The following is a 23,074-nucleotide window of genomic DNA, read 5'->3' on the forward strand; positions in this document are numbered from 1 at the left end:
TTAAATCTTCTGAGGGCCATGTTGCAGCCATGGGAGGGCTGTTAACCAGTGATCAGGCCTAGTTTTGGCAAGCCCGGGGCAGCTAGACTGCCGGAGGCACCCCTTGCAGAGTTCAAGGGGTGGTCTGGCAGTGGCGGGGGCGGGGGGCTGTCAAACCAGGATAATCCTTCTTGGGATTATCTCAACAGATGCCAAATGAAAATGCATCTGGCAAATGGTAATACCTATTTCTGATTTAAATCCAGACCAGAGGGTCACTTCCTTCACATTAAAATTAAGGCCAACATCATGCTTGAAGGTTATGAAAACGTTTTTGTTAAAGTCGAGAATAAGACAAGGATGGCTACTGACATCACAATTATTCAACGTTATTTTGGAGACAATGGCGTACATACTAGAAAAAAGACACATAATGAATAGGAAATTGCAAAATAACTATTTTTAGATATGAATGTAAATCTGGAAAAACTAAGAGAAGCACTTAAAAAAACTATTAACGACTAAAAAAGAATTTAGCCCAATGGCTAGCTAAAAAATTTTCAGAATACAAAATTCAATAGCTTTCTTTTACGCCAACAATAGCCGGTTAGAAAGTGTCATGGAAGAAAAACTTCCATTCATAGTAACAAAGAAGATAAAAAATCCATGAATAAATATTATAGGAGAGGGGTAGGGCCTATAGGAAGGAAAACCTGAAATTCTAATGAGATTTCTTAAACAAAAGTTGAGAAGGTTGAAAGATACACTGATCTTTCATGAAATGATTCAACTTTGTTAATTGCATCAGTCGTCCCAGATCTAAAGCGTATATTCATCATGATCCCAATCAAACAGGATTTTTTTTTGGAAGGATTTGACAAAATAGTGCTGAGTTTCCTCTAGAAAAGAAGCAATGCAAAATAGCTAAGAAAAATGTAAAGAAGGTTTTAAATAGAGAGTTAGATATTAAGATACTGCCAGAAATTAAAATGTGTTATGAAGCTGAAATCCAAGTATTTGGGTCTGCAGTAGGAATGGAAATAGGGACTCGAGAGATAAACCCCGATAAATGATGGGAATTTAGAATACGCTGAAAGTGGCATTTCACTGAAATGGTGGTGGATTAATTTAAGAAGAGGGCTGGGGCCCCAGGCTAGTCATTCGGGAGGAAACCCCGGAGCCACAGAGCCTCAGGGTTCCTGCTGTCCCCTTGTGTGGCTGCGGACTGGGAGCCCCTGCCAGACATTGTTGAGCAGGAAGCATTAACGGTAGAAGACTTGGATTCATTTCTGACCTCTCAGCGCTGGGGGGTTCAATATTTGGGAAGTCTCTGTGCAGAGGTGGTTTCTGAACTGTCATGCGGAGAGAAGAAGGAAGAACTTGAGACAGTCACAGACCTACGAGGGGCCAGGAAGCCAAGGGGTTGGGGAGTTTGGAGCAGGGTGAACCAGCAGAAAAGGAATGCGGGAGCTTCCAGGTCTAAGGGCAGGGCGGCCAGATCCCACAGGAGCCTGGGGCCATGGGTGGTCGTGGTGGGGAGTTTGGGTTTTATTGTTACGTTCAGGAGAAGCTACTGGCAGGCTTTAAGCTGTTGGTGGTGGGATGATAGGATCTGATCTGTACTGGTGAAAAGATCACTGTAAAATGGTAAAGATGGTCAATTTTATGCTATGTGTATTTTATCCTGATTTTTTAAAAATGCTAATTTTTAAAAAGGTCACTGTTCTGGAGTAGAATAGTTATGACTCCTTAAGGGACGGGCTTTCATGGCCCAGGTCACCACCAATTTTATTCATATACGCAACCTTCCTTCCCCATATGTACTGTACGCACACATGTTTGAGTTTGCATCCCTTGTCTTACAAAGAAATCAATTCCCAAAGGATTAAAGTTTCAGACCTAAAAGTCACACACAGAAGGGAGGTTCCTGGCTGGCTCAGTGGGCAGAGCGTGTGACTCTTGATCTCAGGATTGTGAGTTCAAGTCCCGTATTGGGTGTAGAGATTCCTTAAAAATCTTTTAAAAAATACAAGCAGAAGAAAACGTGACTGTTTGACTCTGGAAGTCAGAAAGGTCTTTCGAAGCACGGCGATGATCCAAAACAGCAAACGTCTCCCGTGTAAATGCTGTAGGAGTCTTTAAAGAGGTAAGGAAAGGAAAAGTCAGAAGATGCTTAACAGGAAAGATGGGAGCTCATTGGGGTTTCAACAAGACTAAAAATCCCTAAAAGTGTTGTACAATGCATCAGCCGCTGTGAGAGGCACTTCATGTGTTGCCTTTCTTTATTCTCACAGTGGCGTGGATACTCACAAGAAGTCTTACTTCACTTTAGTTTAATAGATAAAGGAAATGGGGGCACCTGTGTCGCTCGGTCGAGCATCAACTCTTGATTTTGCCTCTGGCCGTGATCTCAAGGTCCTGACGTCAGCCCTGCGTCAGTGTTCTCTCTCAACCCGGAGTCTGCTTGTCCCTCTCCGTCTGTGTCCACCCCACCCAGCTGATGCTCACGTTCTCTCAAATAAATAAAAAATACATAAATACATAAATAAAACCTATTTATATTAAAAAAAAAATAGATAAAGAAAATGAAGCTCGGAGTGTTAAGTTCCTTGTCCAAAGTCACACAGCTGGTAGCAAGGACACCTGAAGTTTGACCCCAAGCCTTCAGCTAAGAACCTGGTTTGTTGCTCAAACAAACCTCACCCTGCTTTGCACCCTGGGGGGATCAGACTTAGGGCTTCGACCCGCCTGTCCCTTGACTTCCTGGGGGGTTTTGCAGCGGGAGGCTCCGGCCGATGACTAGTGGAGAGCGAGTCGGGTATTTATGCCTCCTGCCCCCACTGGTCACTGCCAGGGCGGATGGCTGTGCCCCTTCGGCCCGCCACATCCTGTAGGACTTGTCAAAGTCTCCCTCCGTGCCCCCTCTCTCTGGCTTTCCCCTCTTTCCCCTTCTGGCCTGGGAGTGGTCATGCCCCCCAACACCCCCCCACCCACCGCCCATCCTTGCTGGTTTCCTTGCTGGGGAATGACTCGGACGGCAGTGAGTGGTTTGATGGAGCGGGCTTGGCTGAGCAAATGGTAGGAGGTCAGAAGAGCACAGTGTCAGTTACAAGCTGAGACGTTCCCAGCGTGTCCTAGCTTTCAAATGACCAGAACCACCTATTTATTGGCAAGTGTGGCAGATTCCCGAGGGCAGTGGCCTGGGTGGGATGAGCTGAGTGTGTGTGTGTGTGTGTGTGTGTGTGTGAGAGAGAGAGAGAGAGATTTGGGGTGGGTGGGGGTGGAGAAGGCAGGAGTGGGAAATGCTTCTAACAAGTCTAGTTTGATGTGCGCCCGTTTTCTTCTTGTGCATTTCCTGTGCACCTCAGCAAGGTCTTTGCCCGTCTTTGCCTGCACCCCACCCCCGCCCCTGCCCCCCTCGGGCCCTGGCAACATTTTCTCACTGGCTGTAGCATTCCAGAAAACCTCAGCTCAAGATTGATGGCTTCATAACCTGCCCGGAGTCCTTGTGCTGCCGCAGCCGCGTCGTGAATCATCAATGCCACATCGCCCCACTCCCACCACACAGGACCCGAAGGACACTCCGGAGCGTGCGCGGGCCCGGGAACCGCTTCGCTGGCCGGACACCAGGGCTGTGGCCGTGAGGAAGGAGGAGGAGGGGCGGCAGGCAGGGCGCTCGGCTTTCTGGGTGAGAGGACCCAGCGGTTTTGGATCAGAAGGTTTGAGAAGGTCTCATGGAAGTGGTCAAGTCAGCCTGTCTTCTCCACCTCTCCCTGGTGGTGATTTAATAGCGATTACAATCACTGCAATAGTAATTAGCGGGTGTCTCAACTTACTGAATCCGGCGCTGGTGGGAAACCAGGCTTTATACCCATTTTCCTCTTGGCAGAAATCGGTCTTCTCTCCCTACGCTATGGTCGGAGAGACAGAAGGAAACACAGTGAGGGGAAAAGCAGAGCTTCAAGCATAGCTGTGATTGTAAAGCCTGAGCTCTTTCTACCAGGCCTTGTTGCCACCAAAGGGTGCCCCACGTGGCAGTGAGCTCTTTTCCACTCTGTTTCTGCTGTGGCTCCCACTGGCCCCTCTGTTGGGGAGGGGGCTTCCCAGCCTGGGGAAGGACTTGTGTGGGCTCTCTGCTCACTTCAGGGTAACATGATCTGGACAACTTATCAACAACAGTTTCTGGTCTCACAGGTCTGGAGGCTGGCCTTGGAGACCTCGGGGTCGGGGGTGCTGTGCTCCCCCAGAAGGCTCTAGGGGAGCATCTGTTCTGAGGCTCGCTCCAGCTTGGGGAGTTCATTGGCTTGTGGCCCCACAATCCCAGGCCTCGTGGGGTGCTCTCCCTTTGTGTGTTTCTCTGTGTCCAAGTTTCTTACAAGGACATTTTCTAAAAAATAAGATCACTGTCCTATTGAATTAAGGCTCCCCCCAAGGATGTGTGTTAACTTGATGATCTACGAAGACCTCACTTCCAAATAAGGTCTCATTGACAAGTACCAATGGTTAAGACCTCAACATCCTTTTGGGGTCACAGTTCAACTTGTAACAGGGTCCCTCATGCCCTGCCAGGCCACGGGCCTCTCCCGGGATCCTCAAGCATTCGGTTGGGTCTCCAGCCACAAGAACATCAAGAGGAGGATAGGAACATGGGCATGTGTGCCGAGGGGGAGCAGGGCCCTTCTCTTGGGGGGGGGAAGCAGAGAATGAGGAGGGTGGAGGAAACTCTGCACATCCATGTGACCTTTGCTGCCCTTGAGGACAGTCAGTGCCAGAAGAGGCTTTGGGGCCTGGCGAACTCTTGCACATCTCCATTTTATGAAATGAGAGTTTGCAGCAAAGCTCATCAGAGCACACAGATCACTGTTAGCGATAGGACCTCCCAAGCACGGTACCTATTGTCGCGGCCAGGGTCACACAGCCCTCCCATGGGGGCATCGCGCAGCAAGGAGGGCCCAGGCTCCCCTGCCCGAGAGCCCAGGCCACTCAGTATCCCGGGAGATACGGATCAATCCTGCAGCACTGGGAGGAAACCGATCATTCGAGAAGAAATGGGTCTGCTTGGAGATGAGCAGATCTGGGGGGAAAAATTAACAGCAGCTAATTCAGTCACACTTAATTTAAAGTCTTCTCACTAAGAGATTTAATCTAGATGGAATAAAGCTGAATCTGTGCATTTGCCAGGAACTGGAAAAATCTTCCCCTGGGTGGGAGTAGTTGAGGGTCCCGCTTCCTTCTCTCCTGCATTCCTCTGGTCCGACTGATGGTGATTGCTGGAATGCCAGCGTCTGTAACAGGTTTTGCATGTGAGAACGATGTTGGGTGAAGAGGGAACCATCGTATCTGAGTCCCAATGACACATTCACCGACCTTCTCCTTCACTATTCCTTCAGCGAACATTTAATGAGCCGCTATTACATGCCGGGCGTTATGGTGGCCTAGGGTGGGGGTCACAGTTGGAATACATTATAATCTCTTCCCCTTTCATGCTCTTGGTGTAGAAAACAGAACTGTCAATGCTAAAACCAGCACTCAGACTGATAAGCCCTCCAGCAGATATTGGAGTAACATGTTTTGGGAAACGCAGAAGAGGGACTGTGAGTTCAGGCAGGGGGACAAGATACAGATTGGGAAAGGAGTCACAGAAGAAGTGGTATCAGAGCCGTGTTTTAAAGGACCGTAGAATTTTCCAGGAAGACACAACTTGTTTTCCTTCTCCCTTTGACAACGGATGGCCAGCACGTCGGCAGCGAGGAACGCTTCCCGGGATCCAGGATGTCACCGTCAGAACCGCACTCAGACCCCAACTGCCCCATTCCAGAGGCAACACTCATGCTCTGACTTCAATGTTCCCCTTTCCAGCACCTTGCAGCAGAAGTAGGGGGAGGCTGGAGCCAGAGACCCCCCGGAGAGGGTACCGTCAGAGCAGCTGCGGTGCCGAATGCCCAACGGAGCGACGGGAGGCTGCTGGCTTGGGATGCGGGGCCAGCCTCGGCGGCCACCCCGGCAGCCCCTCTGGCACGTGGTGCCGATGAGCCGTCATCCTCCCAGCACAGGCCCGGCTGCACGGCCTCCTCTAACAACTGAACTGATTAGAAGGAAACTTCGACTTGATTAGTGATTATTGTCTCTGTGCAGCCGTGGCTGGGAGCCTGCTCATTTGGGGGAGGGGTGGATGTTTTGAAACAACGCTAGCAGGCGTCTCATTGCCTGAGTGAAATGCAGGCTCATCTCGGCCCCTCCCCACATCTGGCCCTTCTCCGCTTCGCTTCTAAACGAGTATCTGTTCCCCCTGGGGAGGGCTGGGTGGGCAGGGCAGAGCCGAGTCCTTCCCCGAACCACCCCTCTGTGGGGCGAGCCTGCGGAGGCAGCAGCATCTGGAAGGCAGGCAGACCATCCCCGGGGGCCCGTCCACGGACTCCAGCCGCAGAGGCAGGAACTTGACCGGCCTTGAGCCTCTTGGGCATGGAGAAGAACAGCCCGGGTTGCGCCACGTCCCGGCCCTGGCTCCTGGGGAAAGTTGCCTGAGCCTGGGGGCTCGACTTGAGAGACCCACTTGAGATAAAGTCGGTCATGTCGTAGGTTTGTGATGGTTGTGGCCTTAAATATGGAAACGCCAGCAGGGTGCCTTTGGATCTGTATGGCCTGGGGCAGGCTCTACACATCTCTGGGCTCACACTTGCTTGGTGGTGAGAGAGCTGCTCTCCTCACTCACGGGGCTTATGGAAAGATCTGACGGGGCAATGAGCATGACGTGTGGTCCGCAGGCAGGTTGCCGGACGCACCGTAGATGGGTCGGTGTTGACTTGTACCAGACAGGGTCACCCAGCCTGAAGTCAGGCCAGAGGCCCCCAGGGACCAGGGTCCTGGAGTGCTAGTTACTGCGGGGCTTTCAGGGCCAAGGGTGGGTGGTCTCTAGTCTGGGAAGCTCAACCAAAGGGACAGAAATAGAAGACCTTAAGACTCCAGGATTTCCAAACTCCTGCCAACGGACAAGGCCAAGCCTGCTGTTTAAGCACTGGAGGGAGCAGGGGGAAGGTGTGAGCAGGATGGGCAAGGCTGACGGGGGGCTTCAGGGCAGGATCCAAACACACCGGAGAAGGGCCATCCTCAAGCAGATGCGGGAGAGGGAGGGAGGAACATGGCTGAGTGCATGCGGTTAAGGTATGTGCTGGGGGTCCTAAGCCCTCACCTCATCCCTGCCCTCGATGAGCCTTCCGAGGGGCAGCCCTAGCCCAGTGTGGCAGCTGAAGAACCGGGGGTGGGGTGGTGGGTGTTTCCAGAATGGCTGCAGTTGAGTCAGTGGGCATGGAGTCGGCTTTGGTCTGCCCCCGCACCTGGGTTCTGGCCATTGCTCTGTGCGGCACTTTCCCGCTGGGAGGGCAGTCCTAACCGACCTCCTTTCTTTTAGGCTTTGGGGCTGGTGGGCCCAAGCTCACCTGAAGAATCTGGTTTCTGGGTGTGTCTCAGCAAGCTCGTGGGCGTCCACTCTCCTTTCTTCCCGCACTTAGCTGTGCCGGGTACCGAGCAGGTGCTCCCTAAATCCGGATTTGCTCCCCATGGACAATAGAACCCGAGCAAACAGCATTTGCTCTCTGTTGGGCCCCTCTGGAAAGAGGCATTTGTGGCATTTTTGAGAGCGCCGAGAGGTGGGGTCCCTGAGCTCCAGCTCTGTGACTCATGTTCCAAGGAGGGGCTGACCTTGAGCCAGAGCTGGAGTCCTTGCTCCGGCTGGCAGCTCGCTCTTCCTCTCATCTCCGCATCCCTCCTTCTCTTGTGCACTGCCTCCTGTCCCTGATGTCCCTCTTCTCTTCTCGTGACTCTTAGCATTTCCTTGGCTCTGATTCCCTTGCCCTCACTACCTCTCTGTTTTGGACTTGTCCCCCGTGGCCAAGGGCATGGCCAGGAGCCTTAGGCCACTCACTTTGGCTTCATGGCAGATGCAGCTGTACACTGGGCTGTGGGAGACAGGTCAGGCTGGCCTGTGGCCCAGGGAGCTAAGTCAAGTACCAGGTGGGATGTCCCTCCGCTGAAAGAGAAGGCCAAGCCAGACGCTGCCAGGCAGAGGATCGAGCCCTAGAGTCATCACACCTTGATTCACGTTCTGGCTCTGCCATGTGACTTTGACCAACACAAAAACCCCGAGGTACAGTTTCCATATCTGCAAAAGTAAATATCATACAGGGTCACAGTGAGGATTTAGTGTGGCCACTATGGAAAAGTGCTTATATGCGCTAGAGCTCTGGTCTTAGCTGCAGCTCTGTGGACAGTGCCCCAAGCTGTCCTCTGTCACAGCTTCCTCCCTGGGGAAAGGGCTGGCCACTTTCCCAAAGCTGCCTGTGAAGGTGCCCTTGCTCCCTGGCTCTCCCCAACGGGACTCTGTCCTGCCTCCTCCTACTAGTCACCTCTGCCAGCCTCCCCCCCACCCCACCACAGGGGTGTCCCCGCAGAGCAGGTCCCATCCAGGTCCGAGAGTCAGGAGTCTGGCCATGTTGGGTTTGTCCGCAAACTCCCGGCAGCCGGGCCGCTGATTTATCTCCCGAGGCTCTCTCTGCCATCTGTTTTTATATTGCTTTCAGCACAAGATAAGTGGCTCCCATACAGCGCTGAGCTTCAGAGATCGCAAAGTTCATGAGTTTGCAGAATTTATGATAAGGCAGAGAATTGTCTTAGTGCATCATTCATGTGCGCAAGGTCCAGAACGAAGTGCCGCTCCTTCCAGATGTTTCCTTTTTTCCTCCAGTCCCTTCCTCAGGAGGTGGGACGGCCAGCTGGCAGCCCCACCACTTGTGCCGGGACCTCAGGAGTACTCCGTTCCTTACGAGCTTCTGCAGGGATGAAGTCAAAAGCTTGTCTCTGCAGGGAGGAGGAGGAGAAGGAAAAAAGCCAGGAGGTGGCGGATCCTCATCCTGCGTCCTCCAAGGGTCGTTGGCTGGAAACTGAGGTGCTGGACAGGGGCTCTGTGGGCTGGGTGATAATGAAAACCATTGTCCATGGTTCTGTTTCCCTCTGAGTCCTTGTTGGGGAACATATTTAACTCTCCGGAGTGAATATGTATCACCAATTATAAATGAGCATTAAAAAGACCACGGATGATTGTTTAGAGTGTATGTCTCCACTGGACCTCTCCCTCCCTCTTGGAGGTGTTACAATGTGTTACAATGTGTTAAAATGCAAAGACTAGAGACCCTGCCAAGCAGTCTGTGAGGGGCGACACGCTCTGCAGAAGGGGAGAAGTCCTGCGTTTCAGGGGGAGGGAGGCTTTAGAGGACGTGACGGGGTCTGACTGGTGGAGTAAGGAGCCAGGAGGGTAAAGGGAGTGGGAGAGAGCATCCTGAGCAGCTCATGCCAAGTCGCGGAGGCAGCAGAGCATGTGGCTGGTTCTGGAACTATGCATGGTTGCACATGTACACTGATTTATTTAAATTAAGCTCCCATTGATGCAGTGCTTCCCGGGTGCTGGGTATTGAAATGGACTTTATATATATATTATTTCTCACATGTATCATAGCAACTCTGCCACATAGATCTCATCACACCCATTTTACAGAGGAGAAAATGGAGATAAACCTTTTGATTAAGGTTGTAAAGGCGGCAGAGCTGGGATTTCCATGTGGGTCTTTCTGACACAAGCCTCTCCTCACTGTTCTCTTCCGCCTCCTGCTGTGTCAGTCCTCCCCATCCAGACAGCAAGCATCCTCATGTCATACCTCAGAATTCCGCGGGTACGGTCGGGACCGTCCAGGGACGCTGGCGAGAGCATGCCCTGGGAGGGCCGGGACGGACCAGACGCTGGGCTCAGGGTGGCACGCCGTGCTTGCGAATTGGGTGGGCCACAGCTTGGGAAGGAGTTGGCAATAGCAGGACCACGTTCAAGTTGCAGTGGCACAGGTGTCTGACCCAGGGGCAGAGGTGTTTGAAAGTGCTGCGAACAAGCCAGGGGGCTTTGGGTGCTCCCTCCCCAAGATGCTCCCTGGGCCCTCAGCGAAGGGCTTGTTTGGAAAGCACCCACCTCGCCTGCTCCCCAGGCCAGCTGACTTGTTCACATCATTCCCTTTTTTTTGGTGATAACCTGGGCTTCTCACACTGGTTCTTGTGCCATTAGGTCTTCAAGTCATCTTGGCTCAAAGCAGTCTGCCCTTTTCGGGGGGCATCTTTCCTCCTGACTGTGGCTTTCCCCACTCTGACCCAGAAATCTGCCCGTGGCCCTTGGACAGTGCCCTGACGTGTGCACCTTGATCCCCTGGGCTCTCCTGCTTGTAGGCACCCCCATGGGCTACCTCTCACACACTTGCCTTTGCCTTATGGATGGAACAAGACACAGTCAAGTGATGGGCTGTGACAGTGGACCTGGGACCCGGGAGAGGAAGGTGATCAGAGACGTAGAATTAGGCGAGGCATCTGTGGGGGTGCCTGCATGGCTCAGTCAGTTAAGAGTCTTCTTTCAGCTCAGGTCATGATCCCAGACTCCTGAGATAGAGCCCCACTTCGGGATCCCTGCTCAGCGGCTTCTCCCTCTCCAGCTCCCCCTGCTTGTGTTCCCTCTCTTGCTGCGTCTCTCTGTGTCAGATAAATTAAAAAAAAAATCTTTATAAATATAATAAAAGAACAGGCATTATGGACAGGGTCAGCAGTAGAGCCGTATTCTCAGCCCGGGGCCCCATATCTGGGTGTGGTCGAGTGAACGCACTGCAGGGCTGGTGTGCTCTACCCCACTGCCCAGGGACAGGGCCAGAGGCAGGGCCGGAGGTAGAGGCTGAGATCCCAGGGGAATGTCCAAGTCAGAATCCACCTGAAAATCCCTGGGTCGAAGCAGGCACTGAAACAACCATTGTAGGGTACACTTTCCTGGGACTCCCTCCCACCCCCTGCCCTGGTGCCTGGATGTTGTAAGAAGGCAGACACCCAGCAAATCCTTGCGGCAGGTAAGCAAGCAGGGTCCAAGAATGATGACTCATCTGGGTAAAAGCCCCAAGGGTGTATCTTGGTGCAAGAAAAGGGATAGGGAGAGGAACCATGAGGGCGACGCAGAGGTCTGGGGGCAAATGGAGAGAGCTGAGGCTTCGGGAACATCTGCGCCAGTCCCAGCAAACCTGTTCCCGCTCAGCCCAAAGTCAGCCCCATGCGGGGGTTTTGCCTCCCTCTCCTCAGCAAGCGAACTGGGCTCAGCAGTGTTCAGGGCCTCAGCCACCGTGGTGACAATTGTAAGAGGCAGTCTCGTGATTCAACTCGGGTCTGCCCCACTGTGAGAGTCACACTTTGAACCCTTGATCATGGCTTCTGAGCGTCTCAGCAAGTCTGAGTTGCAACATTGGTCCTGGCTTCAGCATTACTCGATAGTTCCCAGGGGTATTTACATTTTAATGATGAGCTCTTGAAAAGAGAAAATCCATCATAACTCAAATAGCAGAAGTTTGACTTCCTAATAGGATTTTGGGAGAGGGCTTTTTCTCTTGGTGGTGTTAAATCTGCATTGTCCAATATGGTAGCTACTAGGCATGTGTGGCTCTTGAATAATTGAAATGTGGTCGGTCTGGATTGACGTGAGTGCTAAGTGTTAAGACACAAGCCAGAGTCTGAAGCCTTACTGTGCCAAATATCTCATTCGTATTTTTTTAATATCGATTACATGTTGAAATGATAAAATCTTGGATCTATTGGGTTGAATAACATACCTTATTAAAATTAATTTTATCTACTTGGTTTCCTCTTTATTTCTGTAACTACTAGAAAAATTTAAATCACATAGTGGTTTGCAATCTATCCATCAGACATATTACTATCCTATATTCCTATATTCTTTATTTCCTTCATTCAAAACATATTAGTGGTGACTGTTCTTTATTGGAGATGTATTATGTTCCAGGAATGTACATAGTTAATATATAATTGACCTATATAATATGTAAGTAGTATTAGTCCCATTTTAAAGATCAAGAAGAGAAAATCAGATTAGTTAAACCCAAGCCTAACCAGCACGTGGTCACAGGTGGGTGCAAATCTCACTTCAGCCACTTCCTAGTTGGTGACCCTGAGTGCAACATGCAAGGTCTCTGTCTTGGTTTACTGTTCTGCATGTGAAGGTAAAAGCAAAGCTAGAGGGGCGCCTGGGTGGCTCAGTGGGTTAAGCTGCTGCCTTCGGCTCAGGTCATGATCTCAGGGTCCTGGGATCGAGTCCCGCATCGGGCTCTCTGCTCAGCAGGGGCCCTGCTTCCCTTCCTCTTTCTCTGCCTGCCTCTCTGCCTACTATGATCTCTCTCTGTCAAATAAATAAATAAAATCTTAAAAAAAAAAAAAAAAGCAAAGCTAGACTAGTTAGCAGAATTCAGTAACTGCTTACTTATTAAGCAATTTCCACTGTACCTGATACACAGACACACAAATAAATGGTGATTAACTTTTATTATCTTCAAGTGACGTGAGTTGGGATCTAAATCAGTTTTGCTGGGGTGCCTGGTTGGCTCAGTTTTTAGGCATCTGCCTTCGGCTTGGGTCATGGTCCTAGGGTCCTGGGATGGAGTCTCTGCTCAGCCAGAAGCCTGTTTTTCCCTCTCCCACTCCCCCAGCTTGTGTTTGCTTCCTCTCTCTCTCTCTCTCTCTCTCTCTGTGTCAAATAAATAATCAATCAATCAGCTTTGTTCAACATTCTTCCCATGAGATGACCTATGGGGCATCTTTCATATATCAGGTAGACCCCTTCAATGCTGTGGAGTATATAATAGTAATAAGGAACAGTTCATGCCCTCAGGGGGCTCACAGTCCAGTGGAGATGATAAGAAACAAATAGAAAAAATGGATAGAAAGAGGTAAATTGTGACCCTCCCCCCCCGAAAATGATGCCACAAGGACATAAAGTGTTATAAGAGCTTGTATAGGGCAAGATCCCTTTGACTTGGAGGCAACCAGAGGGGGACTTCCTGAAGGAGATGGTATTTGAGCAGGACCTTAAAAATGCATGGGGTAACCTTAGGCAAAAATGTGGGCTAAAGCATTCAAGAAACAGTAGAAGCAAAAGTATAAGCATGAGGAAGCAAAGGTAGGCGTGGAGAATGGGTGGCAATTAGCTTGTGCTGGACTGTAGGTTTGTGCCAAATGATAGGAGACTCTGGGTGGGACATTTGGAGTGGCGCTGGCTCGTGGAGGGCCAGGAATGCCAGGCTCAGGAGTTTGTCCATCAAAGGCTAGTTTTCCTGGTTGTTTCATCTGGCTGGGCAGATGGTAGTCTGAACAAGGGTGCCCAGCCAGGGAACAAGGGAACGCTGAATCCACGCCTCCCTTTCTCCAGCGAGTTATACGTACGTCAGTGGTGGGTGGGAAGATGCCTTTCTCTAATTTATGCAAAGGTGCCTCAGCCCTGTGAGCTTTGCCGCCAGTTTGCTCCTTTCCCAGACTTGCCGACCCCTGGCACCTTCTCCATCCTCAGCCCCTGCAGTCATTAAAAGGCTTCCCTCCTGCCTCATCTGTGCAGAGAGCCTCCCCAGGAATAGGGCTCTCCCTCTGTCCTGTGACCGTAAACGACAGCTCTGTCTCCATCTGCTCGGATCATTTCTCTACTGGTTGTCATTGCTCACAGTCCCCAGATGTCTCAGGACCATGCCAGGAAATGCCGGGTCACTTCCCAGAGGCCCAGGTTCCCATGCCAGTGTCTGCTGTGACCCCAACACCAACCCCACCCCCACAGGGCCAAACAAAGAAATGGTCCCTTGGCTGTCACCTCCCGGGGAGCTGGGCTCTCTCAAATTGAGTTACTCACTGCTCCTGACTTTGCTGTCATCATTTCCTTCTGCAGCCTATTAAAACTCTATCCCTGACTAATGTAGCTGAACACACTGCTCCCACTCTGTTCTTCTGCCAGCAGCATCTGTACCAAAAAAAAAGAAAAGAAAAAAATCAGCTTTGTCAGGCAGGCTTCTCATTGCGTCTTCCTCCCTCTCCCCTCCGCCCCCCTCCTCTCCAAGGGGCCCACTCAGGAACTGTCCACCCCAGATAGTTCTGAAAGGTCCCTATGCCCTTGGGCTGTCCTCAGCCTGGATTCCAGGACTTAGGAACACATTGCTTGCCTCTCAGCCTGGCAGGCGGCTGGATCTTCACCCAGCTGCCATCTCCCCCAGCCCATCTGGGCCAACAATATGCTTTCTCTAGAAGCCCTTGTAGGTTCGGTCCAGCACAGCACACCCGCTTTCCAGCCCTGCCTGACCGTGTCCGCGTGGGGGACAGGAACAAATCAGACAGTTTGTTGAGATGTTTGACACATGTGGCTTGGCCCTGGTTCAGGCTGAATGTGCTTAGGTGTGTGCAAAGTATGTTTTCCAGTCCACAGCCTCGATGTCATGCCTGTCCTCCTCACGCACACGGCCGCGTGGCCATCCTGATATTATAAGGCCATCTAAACACAAAGCCACGACATTTCAAAGCAAGCAGGCAGCAGGCTTCATTGTAGATGCTGCCTCTTCCATCTCATGCCTGCTTTTCTTTGATTTTCATGGAATTCTGTTCTAGTGAATTCTGGGGGTGTTGGCCACAGACCTTGCAGGAAAAGATAAGAGGCTTGTCAGGAATGAGCCAGGCTGGGGGAGATGGAGAAGGTATTTTGCAAATGTCGGAAAGTAGAGGGCATGAAAATATTGCTTCCATCCAAAGAGTATTTTTCTGCCCCCCCCATTTTTAAAAAATAGGTCTTATCTAAAGATAGAAGCTAGCTAATGTCCACAGCAGGAAATAAAAGCAAGCAAATTTGTCAGCTAGAATGCTGTTTGTGCTTCTGTTGCCCGGGTCAATCATTTCACTAATGAGTTAATTCATTCATTCATTGATTTATTCACGTATTCATTCATTTGACATCAATTTATTTTTAAAAAATAACATTTTTTTCCTGATTATAATAGTAATGCATATTCATCACAAAAAATTTGGAAAATCTATTAAAGTACAAAGAGGAAATGAAAATCACCTTTTTTCCTCTCAACCCCAAGCTAATAACTGTTCAATATTTTGGTGTATTTTCTTCCTTAAAGATCTCCCAGATGGGGCCGGGTCCCTCAGACACCCTTGCTTCCTGCCCTTCACAAGAGTCCGCATTTGACACCTCCCCTGCCACAGAATGAATCTATCTTCACAAAGTAGGAAAGGGAGACGAAGATTTGCCAGAGTTTTCAAGCAGAAGCAAAGAAGAAGGATACAATAGATATTGCACAGCACAATTTAATAAAAAGTCTCCTCCAGACACGTGAGCTCTTTGCTTTGCCCCTAGTTTCCATCAGCTGGCAAGAGCCTCAAGTTCTGGCCTGCCTCACCTTCATCCCCAGCCTCGCCTGTCTCCTCACCCTTACACCGTCCACTTCTGTGAACATGAAGGATCCCCCATTTTTACCAGCCAAAATGTGTTACAAGAAATGCATGTTCTTGGGACACCTGGGTGGCTCAGTGGGTTAAGCCTCTGCCTTCGGTTCAGGTCATGATCTCAGGGTTCTGGGATAGAGTCCCGCATCGGGCTCTCTGCTCGGCAGGGAGCCTGCTTCTCCTCTGTCTCTGCCTGCTGCTCTGCCTACTTGTGATCTCTCTCTCTGTGTCAAATAAGTAAATAAAATCTTTAAAAAAAAAAAAAAAAGAAATGCATGTTCTTTCCTTGTAGTAGGTACTTTTTTTCTGTCTCATTCAGACACGTGTGTGTGTGTGTGTGTGTGCATATATGTGCCCACATTTTCTATACGTATTTTATTAAAATGATATGATAGGGGCACCTGGGTGGTGCGGTGGTTTGAGCCTCTGCCTTCGGCTTGGGTCGTGGTCTCAGGATCCTGCGCCGGGTTCTCTGCTTGGCAGGGAGCCTGCTTCCCCCTCTCTCTCTGCTTGGCTCTCTGCCTATTTGTGATCTCTCTCTCTTTCTCTGTCAAATTAATAATTAAAATGATACTCTAGTGTACCTACAAGTTTTTGAACTTTTTCTCCTTCAGAGTATATTTTATTTTCCCTTTCAATTAAATCATCTTTGAAAACCTGGTTTTTCACTGTTGTGTAGCATCCCATTATATGCTGTACCCCAGGGCATTGGACTGGTACCCCATTGTTGGGATACTCCGGTTGTTCATAATTTTTGCTGTCATACATGAGACTGTGATAAGCATCCTTCGTGTCTCCCGTTGTTTTCTTTGTGAACATCTCTGATTATTTTTTTTTTAAAGATTTTATTTATTTGACAGACAGATCACAAGTAGGCAAAGAAGCAGGCAGGAAGAGAGAGGAGGAAGCAGGCTCTCTGAGGAGCAGAGAGCCCGATGAGGGGCTCGATCCCAGGACGCTGGGATCGTGAACTGAGCCGAAGGCAGAGGCTTTAACCCACTGAGCCACCCAGGTGCCCCTCTGATTATTTTCTAAGGATACATTTCTAAACTTGGAATTTTGAGATCAAGTTGACAGCATTTTGAAATTTGATATAACTTGGCCTCCAGAAAAATGTTAACATGAAGCATTTATTGAGCACCTCCTGGATACTGGGCATACCTGGATACCGTGCTAGCTTCTGAAGATTCAAAAATACATAAGATATGTTCTTTGTGATTTAGGAGATTGTGGTTGAATTATTTGCTGGAATTAAATAGTGGGCTCCCACTCCCCTTCTAAAATGTCTGAATTTGCACTTAATGGTATGACTGAGAAGCTGCCGAATCTGACCCTAACTTTATCTTTCAAAATACGTTTATCATGTGCAAAGAAGGTCACCTGATTCTCAAGGCCAACCAAAACTTCTGTATATAGTACTTTCCAGTTTAGAAAACATATAGGCATATCAAATGCTTCTGCCTTTACCCAAAATTATGACTATTGAAGAAAAAGGTATATACTCCTCCTTGCTTATGGATTGGAATTTATTTAAAGTTGGTCTTGAAGAGGAAACCACTGTTTCGTTCCTATAGATTTTCTAGGTGGAATTCTTGGAGGAAATCCTAAACTCTAGCTCTGTAGGATTTGTTGCGAATAGGGAGTGGAATCTGGGTCTCTGCTGAGATAGTCTGCTGTCTCATTCCATCATTGGTATCAACGATTGTTTTGTCTGTGTTTCCTATCTAGAGTTTATGTAAGTATTTCTCAGCCTTCTTACAGTAATGGAAGTCATGTAAGCAATGAACTTGAATTATATATGTCATGATAGCTTGTATTTTTATCACCAAATATTTGCAAGGATTATACATCCCTGACTCAGTGAGGCCAGCCCTCTCTAGGTAATTGACTTTGGCCAGTGAAATGCGTTAGTGACGTCAGCGTTAAGAGCCATTACTGTGTTCTGTCATAACTCTCTCCCCTCCGCTTCCATGTCCTCGCCATAGAAGCTGCTGCCTCAGCCTAGGTCAGGGAATAAAAATAAGTCCAATACCCACATAACACAAGAGGGAAATAAATTTTGGTTTTGGAAGTCACTAAGATTTGGGAATTATTTGCTACCGCAGTGTAATGTAGCTTAAAATGCATGCCAGATATGCTAAGGAAAAAATGTCATTTATAGGTCATGGTCCTTATTCTGTCCTTAATTTGATTCGTTAATTCACATCTGTAGCCTGTGGCTTTATGTTCAAAATATTGACATGTTGGACTCAATAGCATTTGGGAGCTGTCTTTTTTGAGGGTGAGGGAGGAAATGTATTTTTCATACCAATAGATGACCTATTTTGTTACAAGGACTAAGATTATATTTGCACTGACACTCAAAATTTCTAGCTCTTATCTCTAGTATCAGGTGATTATCTCGGTTGATGTCAAACGAAAATGTAAGGGTAAATTTTAATTTCAATTCAATCAATGACACAAAAAAATTAAAATTTACCAAATCCCTATCCTGTGTCATTACCTATCCAGTCTACTGTAAACTTTTTAGGAATTCTTCCAGAAATCCCCCAGGCAGGTTGGCTGTGCTTACCTCTGCATTTCCATACCAACTGACCATGCCTCTCACAAAACAACAACTCAGTATTATAATTTGGAGCTTATATGCTGCTGGGTGGCTCATTCCTTGAGAGCAAGGACTGTGTTTTATCCAACAACTCATGAATATTTAAGTTTCATTCATCTTTCCAACCATTCATTCATTCAACAAGAATTTATTGATCACTTACTGTGTGCTAGACAACGTTTCCAATGCTGGGAATCCAGTGATTAACAAAACAGATGTGGTCCGTGTCCTTATAGAGGAGACAGGCAATAAACAAGCCAAGAAAAAAATCCCAGAAAGTGGCTAGATGCTAGGAAGGAATGGGATCGAGTAATACAAAAAAATGGTGGGCTAACAGTTATAAAGCAAGCTTGTGGAGTCTGGAAGGCTTCTACGAGGAGATAAAATTTTGCAGGGATCTGAAGTTCAATAAGAAAAAATATCAAATGGAAGAAAGGGGGCTGGTAAGGGCATGGCTCATTCCTTATTTGAGGGATGTGGAAGATGTGACGTTATCACAGATGCACTGCTGGAGGTAGGATGAGGGGACTTTGGAGAGACAACAAGTGTTTATAGGACATGATAAAGAATTTGGAGTTTATTCCAAGAGAAATGGGAGGCCACTGCTGGGTTTTAAGTAGTAGAATGGCATGATCCCTTTTATGTTTTTTGAAGAACTTTCTTGTTCAGGATATTGTGAGTTTGTGGGAAACAAGAAGAGAGTGAAAGTCCCTAATGGAGGCTACCAGAATCGTCCATGCAAGAGACGACTATAGCCTAGATGATGACAGCAGCCTTGAACCTGGGAAGAGAAAAGGGTGGATTTGGGATACATTTCAGAACAAGAAACCATGAGAGTTGCTAGCAGCTTGGAGTATAGGGGGAGCGAGCAATCCAAGTGACGTCCATGTTTTTGTGTTAAGTAAATGCATAGTTGGAGGGGCAGCTTACTAACACAAGTTTGGTTGGGAAAGGAGCAGTCCCATGGTAGGGAGGCAATCAGAATTTGGGGCATATTACCTTGGAGGTGCCTTTGAGGTGAGTAGGAGAGCTGAGAAGGCTGTAGGATATACGAGTCTATAGCTGAGAGCAGAGCTTGGGGCTGAGATCAATTTTGGATTCGTCAGCATATAGATGTTATTTAAAGCCACAGGAATGGATGAGATTACCTGGGGAGGAAGGCCCCATCAATGTTTCCAGAATGAATCGATGGGTGCCTGGAGAGGGTGGGGGACGGATGGGTCCCCAGCTGAACATGGCGATGCCAGAGGAGGTGTGCGCTTGCGGAGGCTGGGGGGTAGGGAGGGGAGATGCTTCCCATTTAGTTAGAGATTCCCAGGACGTACTCACAAATGCGTCCATGTGGGAGCTTAGGGGAGATGATAGCTTGTGGCCCCACCAGCCTCCTGCAACGTTGAGCTGTTGGAGTGGGTGAGGCAGGTGGGAAACCTGTGTAGAGAGAGAGGAGACGACAGTTACTAGCAGAAGCAGCGTCCACACATCTGGGGTGGGGATGGGAGAAGGGACCCCTGCAGGGGATGGGGGTAGATGGGGTGAAGGGTTAGGGGTGATGGCGCCGAGGAGGCTGAGGGCTGGGAAGAGTTATAGTCAACAGCGTCAGTTGCTACAAGAATGGGACTAGGTCATCAGATTTGTCAAACTGAAGCTGACTTTTCGGAGCGCGGTCTCAGAGGAGGGCGTAGGAGCAACCACTGAGAATTGAAGGACAGACTGGGACAGGGTCAGGATAGCATCTGCTCTCAGGACGCTCCCTAGGGACGGGGGAGGTCATTGCAGTGGAAGGTGGTCTGAGAAAAGATATTTTTCAGTCGAAGGAGAGAAGAGGCCACGAACATGGATTGAATGAGGATGGGCATAGTAGGGAGGACATAATTGTTGCGTTAACGGCAGGTACCAGACTTCCTCCTAGGAAGGAGATGGACTTGGTTTAGGAAAGTACTTCAACGGGGTGTTTGGGGCGTGAAGGTGAGAGTCCGAGCATGGAACGGGAAGACCACAGGAGGAAATGACCAAACTGCTGGGTACAAGAGACGGACGGGGATTTGGGCTTGCGGATGAGCAGGGGGAGAACCGAGAGAGGACAGGGAACAGGAGAAGCGGGGGGAGCAGCTTGGGTGTGCAGAGACAGCGGCCATGAGGGGATCCAGGGTTGACGAGGGTGTGAAAGACATGCAAAAATCAGAGAGTGAGATCCTCGCGGGTTAGGGTGTTCGATGTTCCACGAGGCAAAGTCTCTTTCCTCACATTTCAGTACAAGCCCCAGCCTCGGGGCAAGAGTATTTGCAGGGACTAAAGGCATCAAGGTGGGGTTTAAGCTCAGTGTGTGGAGCAGAGATGGGATGCTTATCTTTAGATAATCAAATAGGTCCTTGACTGCGGCTGGTTCCTGGAGAAGTGTTAAAGGCCTCTCTGAGAGAGACTTTCTGAGACTGGGTTTTCTCCCAAAACTGGGTTGGGGTGCAGGTCAGTTTCATGTGACTCTCAGGGCAAGGCTGATTCCAGTAGACCTCAGAGTTTACGCACACAGTGTGCTGGGGACCAGTAGCTGTCACCTTCCTGATCTTTCCGAATCACACTGAAAGGTAAACCTTGAGGGTTCGCTTCTATTTTCAAGTGAGCCAAGTGTGACTCAGAGACGTCAACTAGATTGTCCGAGATCCCACAGCTCACGTTAGTGATGGAGGGAGTCAAGCTCCGATCTCTGTGCCTCTGTGTTGAGTTCCCCCTGTGGACTAGGCTGGCGGGGCGGGGGGGGGGGGGGGGGCAGCATAGAAACACCTGAAACATCCATAGATTGAACCAAAAGGGTCCAGAAGGGGCACCTGGGTGGCTCAGTGGGTTAAAGCCTCTGCCTTCAGCTCAGGTCATGATCCCAGGGTTCTGGGATCGAGCCCCACATCGGGCTCTCTGCTCAGCGGGGAGCCTGCTTCCTCCTCTCTCTCTGCCTGCCTCTCTGCCTACTTGTGGTCTCTGTCTGTCAAATAAAATAAAATAAAATGTTTAAAAAAAAAAAAAAGGGTCCAGAAGAGAGGGAGGGAGGAAAGGGGCGGGGGAGAGAGAGAGAGAAAGAGAAGGCACAAAGGGAGGGGAGAAAATATTTGGTGAAATCAAGTGATTTCCCTCCCCCTTCTCTACCCGTACCTTCCTTCCATCTGCCTGGCAGATTCTGGGACTGGCACTATGCTGCTGGGCAAAAAAGAAAGAGAGAGAGAGAGGCCTCTCTGTCCCCTGCTTCATTTTGGATGCCTAGCCCCTTTGCAGAGCAGTGACTTTCTCTTCGGCTGAGCAGAGCCGAGCAATGTTAATCCTGTAACGGGGCTACCACTCTGGGTTCCTGGTAAGTATTAGGTTCCAGACAACGTGGTTGCCACCGAAACAGGCTCTCCTTAAAGCTATGGGGGCCCATGTGTAGGCCCTCTGGCTTTTGCATGCTTCAAATGAGCTTAAACTGCACACTTAGTATCTCACAGTGGGAACCCAGGCCCCCTCAGTACTTTGTTTTTGCTGAGGATTACTCTAGGTTATGCTGCGGCTTATTTATGTGAAAGGATGATCTCCCCGCCCCCCGAGCCCGACGGTGGAAACAGGGCCTCAATTCATAAATCTGTTGCTCCGTGGTCTTCACGGCTGTTTCCAGGCCCTCTCGGTAACTGTGGCTGTGATGTTCATGCTGTTTGTGTTGGGGAGGTGGTGACACAGGGAGCCGGACGGGACTCCGGGTGCTGTCAGTCGGGATCCCTGGGGGGGTCACCCTGATTTCCACTTAAAAGCGAGCCAAGGCGTTTGCTTTGTCCAGACCTCAGTTTTGTCATCGGCCACAGAGGGGTGAGGGCTGTAGGAGGGAGAGCAAACACGTTCGCTCCCCAGCTGACCCCGCAGCAGGTGTGACTCTGGCTCTCCTGCCCCCACCCCCACTCCCCCAGCCCTTCTGAGGACCACGCTGGTGCCGACCCTGATGAGTGGACTGCATGTGACGCTATGGGACGTTGCTTTCTGCAGGCACAGACCTCAGGCTTCTCCCTGGGCACCTAGGAGTCCATTTTTTTTTTCTTTTTAAAAGACTTTATTTATTTATTTGGGAAAGAGAGAGTGAGCATGCGGCGGGGCAGGAGCAGAGGGAGAGGGAGAAGCAGGCTTCCCACCAAGCGGGAGCCCGATGCAGGACTCAGTCCCAGCACCCTGAGATCATGACCTGAGCCGAAGGCAGACGCTTAACTGACTGAGCCCCCCAGGGGCTGCCATCCCGATCTTCATTTTAGCCAGGATTCTACGACCTTTCTTAATAGCCTTTGTGGGCATTTTATAGCCCTTCCTCTTGGGAATCCCTTTGGGTTTCATCTTAAGCTCATCTGTTAAAAGCCTCTGTCTCTATTTTATTTCTTCTGTTGGACAGAAGAATATTAGATTTTATAATTTAAGATCGGGAATGACCGTGGAGATCGCCAGCTGATCGCTGCTAACAATAGCCCGTACTCACTGGGGGCCGCGTGCCAGGCACCGTGTGGGTGCCGTCACGCCTTGGCTTCTTCGATGCTCCCAACAGAGAGAGCTGCAGCCGTGGCCAGAGACTTTGGTGTCGGTGTGTCTGCTGGACCCCATCGTACACTCAGCCGACAGATTGCCACCATGTGTCCACTGCCTTTACCCCTGCACCGGATCTGTTGAGAATTCCGAGGGGAGATCCCATAACCCAAGGACAGCGGGAGCTCCACAGCAAAGCGAGCTGAGCTGTTTGCCAGGGGGCAGCTCTCACCCTTGCCCTCCCCGCCACTCATCCCCAACTCTCTTCTCAAGCTTCCACTGCACGCTAAGCAGACGTTTTCATCCATTACTTCCTCTGAAAAATTAGAATATTGTCTCTCGCACGTCCCCACCATTTGAATTTATGCATCTTCCCAACCTGGTTCCAACTATCGAAGGGGCGATGCTTCTTCCAGTTCACGGCCCACTCCCCACGGTGCCCTGATGGCATCCACCAAAGCTGGGACCTCACTCCCTTGTCCTCTCTCTCCTCCTCTGTCCCATTGTTCTTTCTACTTGTTCCTCCTCTTCTCCTTCAAAGAGGCTCAGATGTCTCACATCCTCAACAGCTCTCCTTGATCTTGATCCCTGGTCTTTGGATGACTCAGTTCCTACATGGACGAGCTGCTTGGA

At 49.7% G+C, this 23,074-nt stretch overlaps 1 long non-coding RNA gene across 1 annotated transcript in view; it reads left to right on the forward strand.

The window, feature by feature from the left end:
* LOC132012925 (uncharacterized) overlaps positions 1 to 15,088 on the forward strand; it is a 142,384-nt gene extending 127,296 nt beyond the window's left edge. The window contains exon 3 of the long non-coding RNA XR_009402813.1: positions 14,991 to 15,088. This is a non-coding gene — a long non-coding RNA (uncharacterized LOC132012925). The remainder of the gene's footprint in view (positions 1 to 14,990) is intronic.
* Positions 15,089 to 23,074: the final 7,986 nt, after the last annotated feature.

Source organism: Mustela nigripes, chromosome 1 (assembly GCF_022355385.1).
Source record: "Mustela nigripes isolate SB6536 chromosome 1, MUSNIG.SB6536, whole genome shotgun sequence".
NCBI lineage: Eukaryota > Metazoa > Chordata > Mammalia > Carnivora > Mustelidae > Mustela > Mustela nigripes.